The sequence below is a fragment of the Drosophila santomea genome, chromosome 2L (assembly GCF_016746245.2).
Source record: "Drosophila santomea strain STO CAGO 1482 chromosome 2L, Prin_Dsan_1.1, whole genome shotgun sequence".
NCBI lineage: Eukaryota > Metazoa > Arthropoda > Insecta > Diptera > Drosophilidae > Drosophila > Drosophila santomea.
The window spans coordinates 17,401,750-17,416,233 of NC_053016.2; positions in this window are offsets into that span (position 1 = coordinate 17,401,750).

The window sequence follows — 14,484 nt, forward strand, 5'->3', positions numbered from 1 at the left end:
GCACACGAAGCTCTTCTTCGGAGCCAAGTCTGTCGTGGTTTCGTTGGTTTGATGGTTTCTTGCTCGGTGGTTTGGTGGTTCGGTGGTTTGGTGGCTTGCTGGTTTGGCGGTTAGCCTGTCGTCGTCTCATCGGCAGCATTGCGTTCGCCTTGATGTTTATCGGCAATATTTAGCTGCAACATGTTTTGCCGAGGCATCAAACGGTAGCTCTTCTTAATTACAACAACCAAAACAACAGCCAGCTGGCCATTAAGATAAATCGGAAACGGAAATCGCTAATGAAAAATTTCCATATTTATGGTATCGCTGCAAAAGCAAAACCAAAACCAAAAGCAAAAGCAACACAACAGCAACGGCAGGCACTAAACAACTAAATTTCGTTGTCGACTGATTGGGGATGTGAATGTGGCCACCAACGATGAATAAACCACTTGGGGGGCCCAGCCTCGCGTGATTTGTTCTCTGTTTATTTGTATTTTTATTTTATTTTTTCAGGCCCGTTGTTTTGCCTTTGGGCCCCGTATCGTGTCGTCATTGGAACGGACTGCAATTAATTTCAACGAAATTTAATTAGAATTAAAATGTTTATTTCATTGACTGGGCGCGATAAGGCGCGCAAAATGTCAATCAAATAAATGGGTCCGAAGAATATTAAGCGATTCGAATGCTGTCGCGGAAGATTAATCATAAACGAATTAATGATAACAGGGGAATTATTTGTTACTGCATTGTCATTCACATTAGTTTCTTATAATCATTTTATATAAGATATATCAAAACATATTAAAGATCATTTGTAATATACCCACTGTGTTAGATGAATTAGACTTTATTTTCAATTATATTCTGTAAATTCTTACACTTTTTTCTCTAAGCCGCTGTAAAGAACTATACGCCCCACTTTCGTATCCAACACTCCAAATGCATTTATTTAATTGGATATGAAGCCAAGCAATACAATTGCTTTTCGTGCTCATAATTAAATGTCCGCCGCCCTCGAAAGTAGAAACTAAAAACGAATTCAGGCGGTCCATAGAAAATTAGCTGTATTTTCCCAGTGTTTCCCTGCTCCTTGTGCCCATGGGTTGTTTTGTGTGTTTTCGGGTGGGGGCCACCAACGTTGGGGCCGCCATCAGCGTTGCCATAATAAATGATTGATCGAACGCGACCATAGCTATCCGTGTGTACACGTATACACGTATGTATATGTGGCATATGCCATGTGCCACATGGAATATGGAATATGGAATACGGGGATCGGTTGGCGGTTGGCGGTGCGTTTGATTGATGCGCTTTCCGTGGCTCCGAGTGCCCCAGACGCTTCAGATACGCACTTGGCGGCTTTGTGTTGTTGCTTTTGGCATCTTCATGCTTCAACACAACTGTCAAAAGATTTGCCCAACAACAGCATTAACAGCCGAAGAGGCCAAAGAGACCGAGGAGGACGTCAATGGGCTGTTTGCAACATGCTGTGATTTTTATCGCCGTCACACACGATGCGTGTGGTCCAGTCGCAGAACCCGGTCCCGGTCCCGATCCCAGATCCGAGATCCCAGATCCCATGTCCCATGTCCAGTTCCAGTTTCTGATTCCGACTCTGCGGGCTGGTCCTCTTTCGTGTGTCATGCCTGTCACACATATTGCCCGTGCCCAATGACCATAATTAATTGCTCTCTTAGGAAAAGCACTTGGCTGGGATGCAAATTTCAAATATAATGGAACAGCGGTTCGGTATATTTTGGTATCCCCAGTTATCCAACGGATCGATCATCACGTTGTGCAGCAGACCTTTAAGTTAGTGGGGTAATTCTGAAGTATCTTTTTTTATTATCTTCGTTATACCTGTTATATTGTTATATACTTTAAAACGAAAGTGTAGATCGAGGACCACCTAACTTATTCCTGACTAATCTAGACTAACCGAAAGTATTTTGTTTTCAGTCTACGGCCTCTGAATATCCACGTACTGAACGGTTGCCCCGTTAATTGCCAATGTCAACAGCAGTAAAGTACTTAAAAACGGACGACAAAGACCTATTTGGAGGGGCAAGAACAAGGTCACAGCAGTTAGTCGAGTCCATAAAACCAGATCCTATGCCACTTCCAGGGAAATCATTGCACTTGGAAGTCGTGCTAAGGTCAAACACACAGCCAACACGTGCTATTTATAGGGAAAACGGTCGATCAACTAACTGCCTGCACAATGATATATGAGCCGCTGCGCTGCTCACTTTGCTGGCCAGTTTGCACGGCTCGTTGCTATTTGCATGTCAACAATTTTCCGAATTGTTAGCCGTGACAGACTTGTGGGCAAACAGACACCACGTGGGGCAGAAGAAGGATCTTTGCATTCAGAGCAGTAGAGTGGGGGATTCAGCACCAGGTTTAGTACGAGGATATTTGAGGCAGTCTAACGCACTTGTGGCCAGTTATTCTTAAAAGGCTATTACAACATAAAATTCAAAGTATTCAGGAGTGGTGCTGAAACACAGGATTATGCCAAGCCAAAGAACTCGTTGCATTGGCATGAGTCATTGCGATTCCAATCCAAAATATCGATTACGCCTTTAACAGATTCGGAATCGGTTGGTTCAAGCACAATTGATGATTGCTCAATCTCGCTGGCCAAAATGCAAAAGTTGGCGAAAAACCAACAAAAGACGAGAAAAGAAACTTGGCGCTCGAACTCGGGGATTCGGCTGACTTCATAATTTGAAAAAAGAAAAAGTTAACGCAGCTCGTCGAGCGCCACACGGTGGCAGTTTTGGTCCACAGATTATGGCCAAGAGGTGGGCGGGGATGAGGTGGAGCCACAAGGCCGGAGGCCGCACACACGGAAAGCGGCTGAAGATCAAAGCAAGCGCCAAAATGAAAATTATTACAAAGTGATGTAGCATGACTAAATACAATTTTATGTAGTCGGGGGCTCTCGTCGTCTCCCTTCGAGGTCCGTTCCATCAGGAATGTGGCTATATGCTCGGACTGGCCACAGTTGGAGGTGGATGTGGATGTGGATGTGGATGTGGTCGTGGTAGCAGCTGCCGCTTCTGATGATGATTACGATGATGGTCATGGGATGGTTTGGGATGTAGATGGTGATGGCGGTGTTGCACAGGAGCCATAAAACGGAATTATACGCATTTACACAACCGCAAGGCAGTTGAACAAACAATGATCCGAATATATCTCTCTCTCGGATCCCCGGATAATGTCTAAATTTGGTCCGAATCGTGTGGCCCGTAAAAGCCATTCGGGCCTGGCTAAGTGCCTTCTTCACTTCCATTATGACTTGAGTGTCATACGTGAGTCATCCGCCACGGCGTTGATAATTGCCAAGACAGACTAATGGCCTGGGTTTGGGTATGGGGGGCATGGAGTATTGGGTATTGGTATTGGGTTTTCGGGCAGAAAGGTGCTGCATAAATCCACTCCGATGACATCTCATGCGGGTGGCCGTAACTGAGGCGATAACTGCATTTCCTCCTCACCTCTGATTGGATTAGGTGTGCAGGATTATATAGAATGTCGTGAGAACTTCCGCTGCCACACACTCAAATGTGTATACCTCTTACTTGTACAGCGAAGGACTTTACTATTTCCGTTAAAAGGTATGTAAAAGGTTTTTCAAGGCTTAAAAGAAACAAAAGTGCAGACTTTTTCCGTACACTTCCGTATTTGGTGAAAGATATACACCAAACAGACAAAATGGTTTCTTAACCAATCTTCAAAGCTTCATATAAATGCATTCGATTCTCGGAAGATGTTTAACTGAGTTGCTCTGCAATTGCTGGTTATATTTGTGCGGCTCAGTGCCAACGAAAGCGAAGCCGACATCTCCAAATGCCCGAAAAGAAGTTGAGGATCTTTATGTCTTCCCTGAACGATATGTCAGCCCGATCGCATCAGTCCAGCGTGATCCTGTAAAATGAAATGCGAAGTCCCCCTAAGCCGCTTAAGAACACCCCGCGTTGGCATCCCTGAATCGAACCGTAGCCAAAGTTCATGTAACGTCAACGACTCAATACGGAGCTACTGATTTACACACAGGGGCACAAGTATGCATGCTGGACGACGAGAATCGCATCCAGCTCCAGCTCCAGCTCCAGCTCCAGGTCCAGAGCCCCAGAGCTGGGGAGTCGGACTCTGGCAACATGATTGCACGTATAGTGGAACAAATTCATGGCATACGCGGCAATCGAAGGCAGCACCTTGGCAATCAGAAACGCAAACATGGAAGGCCATGGATGTCGGCCAGTCCGACTAGTTCAATGAGCTGCTTCTTATTGTTTGTGAGTAAGACAGAAATGGTAAAATTATTGCACTCAATTGTGCTAATAATTGAAGGCATTTTCTTCAAATTCTATCTATCTATCTAATTTGATACCAAACTGCTTTAAACTTTAATGAGATCATTTGACCTGTATGTATTCTTAATCTTACCATAAGTTTCCATTTTTAAGAAATCTATAAAATCAAAATTAAAAAGGTTCAATAAATATAATCGTTTTCTTAAAACTTATATGTTAGATAATTTATCGTTTACAGTACTTCAGTACATCATGAATTGAAATGAAAATCCAAAATATCCAATTTGTGATCATCTTTCGTTGCTCTTAAAGATACGCTAAAACATAAAGGATTCCTCTGAATCCGCTGTTAAGTACAGCAAATACAGTGCCCAGTCAGCTTTAACTTAACACTGCATTAGATATTTTAGTTTTTTATGTGCTTTGGATTATCTTCTTGATATTAACGATGATGGTTCCGAACCTACCCGAAACCAAACCCGTGTTCCTTCAGTCGCCTATGCCAGCTGTGGGGCATCTTCAGCTTGGGGCCACTGACAGAAAGCGACTCAAAAAGGGAATTAAGTTGAAATGTTGATGGGTGTGGGGTAAATCCCTCTGGGCTGTGCGGCTGCCACTGTTCTACGCTTAATGCGATGCGCAGCGGAGCCAGAAGACCCGTTTGCCCCAGCTCCCTGACCAATCTGCGTCCTTCTCCGTCCACCATTCACTCCGTCCCGAATCCTCGCGAGTCTTCTCCATTGCGAGACTTCTTCTGCGATGAAATCAATAAATGTAAGGCGACCGCAGAGTGCAGAGGCTTTTCCTGTGTTTTCGTTCGGGTTATTCAATGCTGGCAGCACATGTTGTGGGTATGCCTGTGTATACTCGGGTGTACATCGGGTGTATCTGAACGATCTACACCGATCCGGATGTCTGTATGTCTGTCAATTTCGGACCCTGATCTGGGACTCTCTTCTAGCCCATGCCACATATGCCCCATGCCATCGTAATTTGTAGGTAGGTTAATTCGTGGTGGTCCCTCAAAAAGTTTCCCTCATCTCGGCGGACGTCTTCTTTTCCCCGCCAACTATGTTTAATGGGCTAAGAGAAGCGAAATTTGTGCCTTGTCTTTATCCTCGTTGAATTGGGCGCTTAGTCATATTCTATATATCTGTCATTGCTTCTCTAAGCATATATTTGCCTGGGTAATTGTTTGTTTTTCCAGCAGAAATTCGGAAGCAATCTAATATGTTAAAGACGAGATGCTGAACTATTTCCTTGATTATTCTGAAAAATCTTCAATCAAACATCGTACGATTATCTTCCATTAGGGAGCGCACCTTGATTAACCGAAATTGCCATTGAAATGCCCGGCAAAACAAATTAATTCGTAGAAAAAGGTGTGAGAAAATTAACTTGTCTTCCGTTGCTGCCAGAAAAAAAACAAAATAATCAATTAGTTTCGCAGAATCGCTCCAGCCAAAAGAAGAACACAAATCGCTTTTACGGAATTACGGAAACTGTTGTAAGATGAGGGTTTCGCTTCCCAGCGACGACAGAGGGACGGACCGCAGATCCGACAGCAGATCAGCCGACAGATCGGTTCAGCTGGATGAAATGGGATGAGATACCTCATCGACATCGACATCGACAGCCACAACCAGCATCAGCATCAGCATCAGCATCAGCACCAGAACCAGAACCAGAACCCAAACCCGAACCAAAAACCAGAGCGACAACAGGTAACAGAAGCCGTATACGCCAGATTAACGCCCGAGGCGAGATGGCTTCGACTTTGACTTCGACTTTGACTTTGATCTGCAGCGACTTTTGCACTTGCGCAAAAAAGCAAATCCGACGAGAAGAATTCCCAGCAAATCAGATTATACGAGTGTATACGACGTATACGTATACAGTAGGTACGGTGGAGGGCCGAAATTGTTTTAATTATGACATTGCCCCTGGCGTAGGAAGTGTGAGGCGAGACAACAACAATAATAACAATAATAATAATAACAATAATAACATGAATAACAGCGGACAGGCCGTTCCCAGTGGCCTTTGATGTCTTGTTCCTTTGGTCCAGTGCCGACAAGCTGTAACACCTGAAAAGGAGATATCTGGACAGTCGCATCGGTAATCTACGGGCTTGCCACTCAGCCCGCCCTGATCTCTTATTCTCCGCCCGACTCTCGCAGCGGGAATTCAATTTGGTTTACAACAATAAAACGTCTTATTTAGGTTCGGTTATTAATGATGAGTTATGGGTTCAGACCTCCTTCGGAGACCATCACCATTCGGACCCAGCATCATCACCATCATCATCATCATCATGGCAACCAATGTTCTCGGAAGGTAGAACGAATTGTTTTGTCCTCTCTGATCTCGTAAATCTGCACTTTTCTTGTACAACCTATTCGAAACGAAAAAATTGAACAAACACGAAATGATTTAGCCCGAAACCTCCATGTCTTTTAAAATAAAAGATCCTTTGAAAATGTTAGCAAGTAACTACAGATTCATTTTTGTAGGTATAGCAATTCAACGATTTCTTCTAATAACGATTGACTGCTTTTCCGCTAAGAACCTCACATAAATAGATCAATAGATCATGGGATCAAATAAATCTATAAGAACACTCTATACTTGTATATTAAGCACATCATTTATATAACTTTTCTTAAACAACTACTATACCACTCACTTAAACATATATGTACATAAATGTACGCAAGTTCCTAATGAATTCCATAAAAAGTGAAAGATTCCCGGGTAAACGCTAAAGGCAGTTTGTCACTTCTGCTGAAACATCTGTTCGCTGGAACTCCCTCCACATCCACATCCACATCCACATTTACGTCCACGTCCATGTCCAAGTCCAAGTCCCCGCCCCTTTCGCAACGGTAGAGCCTACTCCCACGCAATGCATGGGAGTCCGTGTTTAGTTAACCTTTCCGGATGACAAACGTAGATCATTACACCGAGTGCGACAACAAACAAATAGGTCTCAAGGCGAATTCCCCGGTGGGTTCCCAAACAAAGGCGTCTCGAGTCTTCGGGTCCGTTGTCTCCGTGCGTTTTCGAAATCTTCTGAATAGACGAAGCGCAGTGCCGGCCACAATACATTAGAAAAACTGGAAAAACTGTCAAAGCTGAATGGGAACTTAAGAGGTTTAACGCGCGCTCTTGCGTTTCTTCTTTCTTTTTCTTTCAGCATTTCCAGTTTCTACCTACCGCAGCAGTGAAATTCTATATGCACACTCCCCCAACCCCCTCCCCCTCAAAGTTGAGCCCGCATTTCGGAGTCGATCAAGTTATTAGCCGGAATTTTTGATTCTCTCTACTTTGTTTGATAAATGGGCGCACGCCCACAGCGGGCTAATCGGAACTTCCGGCACATTGGAGCTAATAAATAAAGTCACAGTTGTTTTTTATAATATTCTTTGTGTCGGTTATTGTTTTCCATGTGAACTGCAATCGACACATTTAATTAATTCCAACAAGAAGCTTGAACTATAATGTAAATTATCCCTACTTGGACTCTATAATGGGTTATAGATATTGTATAGTTCCCTGGGTGCTTTGCTGGCTAAAACAACTGACTCCGACTGCGACTTCCAGGGACACGGCTGGGCTTATCAAGATCCGATATTGGGCGACGTGTGCGGTCTGCCCCCGCCCCCTTCCCTGGATCAATTAAAACGCAGGCTGAGGGCAGCGGGCGGCGGGCGGCGGGCTAACAACTCAATACAATGTAAACAAATGATATACGGTCGCAGGGGCAGCGTCACGTCAGGTCGTCCCTTTATAGTCAGGGTCTATTTCCATTTCCATTTTCATTTCCATTCTCATTTCCAGTTTGAGCTCGATTTTCATTTTCCGGACTGGAGCGATTGAAACGTTTCTACCTTTCCACAAAAGCGACAGCCTCACAGCTGGACTGAAACGACCGGCTCTGCACTGCAGTCGCTGCAAATCAATTCGAAGGAGATTTTCATTTGATCCGAGCTCGAGTTTGAGTTTGAGTTTGAGTCGTAAAAAGCGGGCCCGTGGCCAGGCTCACATTTGACTGGTATACTGGTGGTCCCGGCCAATGTGCAGCGATCGTATCTGGCCAGATATGTCGGACCAAACAAGTTGAGTTGTCAACGCAGCTCCGCAGGCCTCGTGAAGTGTCGTTGAGTTATGACGGTCCCGGGTTTTACAGTGAATCCGAATCTAAATCCGAGGCTAGCTGGCTGGATGTTGGCTCTTTACGACTCTGCCGGCCATTTGCCTAATTGATCGTATTAAGCTGTGGGAAAAGTAGTTTGGGTACTTGCCATTGGCCACTGCACGTGGGTGATCCTCGGCCAGGTGTCTTTTTGGATGGATTTTCGAAAGTCCACCATCGAGTCTTCGGGATTACATACATATGTACCCTCTCCTCGCTGCCAGTGAGCCAAAGAGGAGAACCTTATAAGCAGATGACTGTCTAAGCTTATATATTTTTAAGATTTATTATCGTGTTCTGCCACCCACTCACACTTCGAACCACACAGTCTTCAGTTCAACATTCAATTAGTTGGGTTCACGCACACCGTACCTACTCTTATTACTCCACTCCACTCCACTCCGCTTCACTTCACTTCACGGCAGTGTAAATAAAGACGGGTCGTGGGATGGGGCACGAAGTGGGGTTAAATGGCCAGGGGCTTTGCGGAGTAACGAGGCATACTCGTACCTTCGGGCCGTAAATAAGCAACTCAATGAGCAGCGAACGCCAGCGCACGTGCCTCATAAACCACCGGCCGAGTCACCAGTACCCACACACTAAAAGAAAAGGGCGAAACTAATATTGAAATTTATTTAAAAACATACGTTTTCGTTTTAATCAAACGAAATGGTTTAACCTTACGTCTTGAAAAACCCACGTTCCTTTGATACTAAACTTATGAGGAGTACACTGGAGTCCAAAAATTGTGACTTTGTTGTTACACGAAATTTATAAAAATAGTTTCCTGTGTAGTTAAGTCAAGTCCGGGCCGAGGGGAGTCAAGTCGAATCGAATCGAGTTGGAGACCACCCAGGTAACGATTTGTGCAGTCATTCCACGAATTCCCAGCTGAGGGGGCGTCGCGTCGGTTCTTCGTGGCTTTTGCGGCCAATTCTGCAGACGGCAGTGCGGGGGGCATTTCGGATTCCACCAAGCTAAGTATGCTAAGGATGGCAACGGACCATTGTCAAAGTCCAAAATATAAATGCGTTTTCAGAGGATGGTATATATAGCCGGACAGCTGCGGGTAAGAAAATAAAACAGCCGGAATTGGTTTATCGTGAAAGCAATAGTTCTATATGTACTAGTTTTTTTCCTACAACATTTTATAACTCAAGACTTTAGAATGTATTTTCTGTTATCTATTGCTAGTGCTCCCCTCGACACAGTTCCATATTCTCTTGGCCAGCACTGTACGTATGTAAGTTGGTGGAGCAGGGCAATAAGGTTCGGCGCACAACGCCCACGCAGTCGCAGTGTCGTCATGGTCGCCGCAATCGCAGTTGGGGCAGCGGGTGAAATTAATTTGACAGCCAACGCAAAACGCATGCGTCGTCGGCATTCCTCACCTCCACCCTACCCCCTTACCCCCTTTCCTGCCAGCCCGTTGCACCCTCCAGCTCCCCGGATATATCCACGATCTGCGGGGATTCGACGACGAAGACAGCAGACCCAGTGACGTTGCGGGCTTATCGCCTTACTCTTATATCTATCTTAAGCTTGTTGTTGGCCCGCCTCCTTCCCGCTCATTGTCGTTATCGTCTTGCAGCCACATTAACACATCCGACTTCAAAAAGGGTTATGCGATGTGCTTAACTGATGTCGGCGGGGAGGGGAGAGGGGACTTCGGTCGAATTAATGGATTGGGGACTTGCAGCCGGCCTCTCAAAGTGATCGGAATCGAATATTCTCTTCGAAGCAATGTCAGATTGTTCATCTTAATTTGGGTTCTCAAAATGATCTCCTTAATAGAGATCAGAAACGAAAATATACTGCCAATCAATCATAGTTTGGAGTCTTGAAAACCTCTACAAAAAATGAGTTGCGATAGAATATTTCTGAAATTAGTAGCCCCCCTTGGATGTCAATGAATTCCCACTTTATAACCCCTTTCGAATTTTGCTGGGCCACCCGCAATGCACTTTCAAGTCCAACTGAAACAAACCTCTGGTTGAAATATCGCCACGCGTGGGTTCGCCCAGTGATAACTGAAAACCCATCGATCTGTGCCGCGCAGAAAAGGAGCCAAATCCATCGAAACCCAAATCCGAAGCAGAAATAGTCCCAGTTTGAAGTTGAGTAGGATGAAACTGGGGCTGTACACGCTGAAAAATGAACATTTCCTGTTGAAAAAGTTTTGGGTGAGCTTGGGAAATAAGCTCGCTAAATTCACTTTAGAATTCCAATGCCAAATGTATTAAAGAGCAATACAATCAAAGTGTGGTTAAAATATAAGAACATGTTTTTTTTTGTTAGAGACTTTTTTTAATATACTAACGCAATTTAAGACATTACCAAATATAACTAGATTGCAATAAAACATTAACGTAGCGATAAAGGGAAGGCACTTCAACTTTTCTTTTAAGCCAGAAAAACTCATAATTACTGGTTGTGATAATAATAAATAATGAAGCAATTTGTTCACTTTTTTACCCATAATTTTTGCCAAGTGCACTGCGAGAAGCAGAGCTGAAAGCCTGGCAGGACCACACACGAAGCTGGAAAAGCCACACACACCGTCGAAGGGGCGGGGGCAGACTGCTCAGTTCCCCAGTTCCTCAGTTGGTGATGTCGGTTGCCAGTTGCCGGTTGCCGGTTGCCATTGGACGTGGCGGTTGATTACACGTATAAACGAAGCGAGCCGATCCGAGCCCAGTTGCAGGCTCAGTCCCAGTCTCAGTCCGATCTGGTCCCCCAGATCGCAGAGCCAACCGCAAAAGCCGACGCCAAGATAACGAGTTAACCCAAACCCAAACCCAGACCGCAGGCACCGGGGGATCGGGATACCGAGCCATCGGGGAAAGGCGGAAGGGGAGCCGCAGCCGCCCGAACCACACACTACATGTCGCTGGGGACTCCGAGTCGCGGCCTACGTATTACCGGTGGCAAATAGTAATTATTACATTAAATGCCCCGCAATAATGCGGCAGCGACGTAAACATTTAGCCATAAAAATTGCTTGCAGTCCGCGACTGCAAATGCAGTTAAGCTTTAAGTGGCGGTGCAAGAGGTACACAGTAAACAATTGCAACAAATCATTTCAGACACAAACAAATAAATATATTAACCTTTAAATTGAAATATTTTTAGCATTACTATACATTAATTTGTGATATACAGTGTAGCTAAACACATAGCCATAATAATTGAGATAGAAACCTTTGACTTTATTGATCCCCGTGCAAGAGCGCCATAAGTTTCTTTACGTACCCCTTGTGATTGGGTAGTGGCTGCGGGATAAGGGGAATACGGAGAGAACAACCAGCCGGGTAATGGTAATGGCGCTATAGGCCAATGACAAATGCAATTGCATTGCCACGGATATCGGCGAGCGGGGCGGGGGAATTGTGTATCAGCTGGGGTCTGGGCAACGCTGCACTATAAATTAAGACATTATACGATTAAAAACAAACAGCCTGTCGTTAAAGTCGCGGAGGGAGGGAAAGAAAGTGGAGAGTGAAGCGAGCAGAACAGGGATAGAATCCAGCTTAAGCGGGTTAATGGGCGAGACCAAACGCTCGGAATCATACACATTGTAAATCTTGTTATTGCTTAAAATATAATGATTATCTATATTAAGCTCATCGCCTTCAACAATCCCTAATTGAGAATTATTTTTACATATGGAGCAGTAAGGCGCCTCAAAGTAGGCAAAAACTTTTCGTAACAGAGCACGATGCGATGTTACTAGGAAATGTGAATGATATTTGAGCGTGGATCAACGCCTACCAAAAGTTGCTTTTGCTTCCAGGCGGCCAAAGAAGAGATCTAAACTTCAACTCCAGCCATAAAAGCAACAACATTTCCGTCTCCCCCTTTTACTCCCCATCTCTCAGACTGTCCCACTCTCCCCGAAACGGCAAATGAAGCTCTCAAAGCGAACTGTGCTTCGTTGGTGGTCCATTGGCAGCTGCCGCCACACGGGCGCTGATCTTGCGTGTGTGTGTGTGAGTGTTTGAATATCACTCTCTCTCTCCCTGTCTTTTTTCATCTCTCTTGGGGAATTGGAGCTGCATGCGAATTGAGCGACGCAAAACGAACTGCAAGTCATTGAGAGGAGAGCAAAAACTCGAGACCCATCCAAAGATGGCGCAAACTTGGGAGAGCGAAATAAAGCTAAAATATGCATGGTGGAGAAAAAAATGCCGCCCATGTCGCCAAAAAGCGCCACACGCAGAGTGAGCGGGAGGTGGTGGGAGAAAGGAAATGGGCGGTGGGGGAGCGATTAGCTTGAAGAGAGAGAGAAAAAAAAAATATATGTGCTGCAACGCTAGTTCAGGTGAGCGAGTTAGTTGAGAGAGAGAGAGTTCTTGTTTGTTGATTGTAATAGCTCGCTCGGTGGTGGGTCCACATTCACATTCACATCTCCGTCTCCCACTCCTGCTCCCCGAAAGAGAGGACACGAGGGGAGCACGATGACTATGCAGTTGCATTCAAATTGAATTTCCATGGAGCTGAAGATCCAAGCGCCAATTTTTTGGTCGCTCTGAAGAGTTTTTATTTGTTTACTTCGTTGTTGTTACCTCAATTGGATAGGGGTAATGTGGAATGCCGAGAAACACCAGAAGCAAATGCTTTTCCATTCATAAATCCGAATCAGTTTTTAAGCTCACATGTCACTATAATACATTTCAAAAAAATTTGTTATTTCCAACGTTGTACATAATGTTAAGTGGTTTAGTTCTTTACCTTACAGTAAATATTTCTCTAAAGAATATATAGAAAAAACTATATTTAAGACTAAATAATAAAATAAATAAATTCGATTTCAAAAAGTATTAATATACTTTATAATTCAATTTAAAAGTAAAAATTAATAAATTACGCCTAATAAACATACAATTTTTTCTGTGTTTTAAGTTGCCGGGAATAACAACTCTACTTGTGTGGTCCTCTCACACTCATAACCCCTCGCATATTTGTGATTCATGGGGTAAGATGCTGCAAAAATAAAGGCAAGAGAAAAGCAAAAGATTCTGCCGCTCATAACTTAGCATCGGAACATGCAAAAACAGACATCAGCGCAGGGGCAGCAACAACACCCATAAAACCAACAACATGGCCAATGTAAAGCTAACAAATTTGCCAACAGTTCGCGGCACGAACACAGCCTGAGCCTGCCACGCACGCGCTCACCCCAAACAAATGCACTCACACACACACACACACACACGCGCGGAGACGAAAGCTCCACCGAGCAGCGCTGCCGACGCTGAAGGCCGACGTCAGCAGAGCGAAGCGGTGGGGTGGGGACCACCCACAACGCTTGGCGGTTTCAATTTAATGAAGGCAGCAACACACATTTATTTTTGGGTGGTCCACACTGCAACGAAAATAAACCACAGTGGCAACAACAAACCAGCAGCCAAAGCACTTTGGGTGGTCCGTGCAAAAAAAACAAAATGAAGGCATGCGAATAACAACAATAGAAATTAGCGTGCTTGTGGTGGAGCTATATGCTATATGGGTAACTTAGACCTACACAGCCAATATTATATTACAGTGTTTATTTGTATATCTAAAAGAAAACTGTGGGTTTCCAACAATAAATCCGTATGCTTAAGAATTACGTATAGATAAAACGCTTTAATATTACCAAGTCATGTATAGAACAGTTAGAACTTATTTCTGATTCAAAACAATACAGTAACATAATTAAAAACTTATATTAAGAAATCTTTTAATTTCTGTTATTTACTGAAAAATAGTAAACAAATTTTAAATTTGCCCACACCAAATTTTGGTATGTCCTCGTGATAACTCTTGAAACTCCCCTCGGTATTTTCTGAGTTGAGCTACCGTTAAATCAGCCCTCGCAGAGAGCGTTCTCAAACCAAAATGGCCGCACACAGCTCAAGAGAGCAAGAGAGAGTTCGGAGAGCGTGTGTGTGTAAGTGTGAGTGTCGCCAGTGCACACAGGCGCAAAACAGTGCACACAGA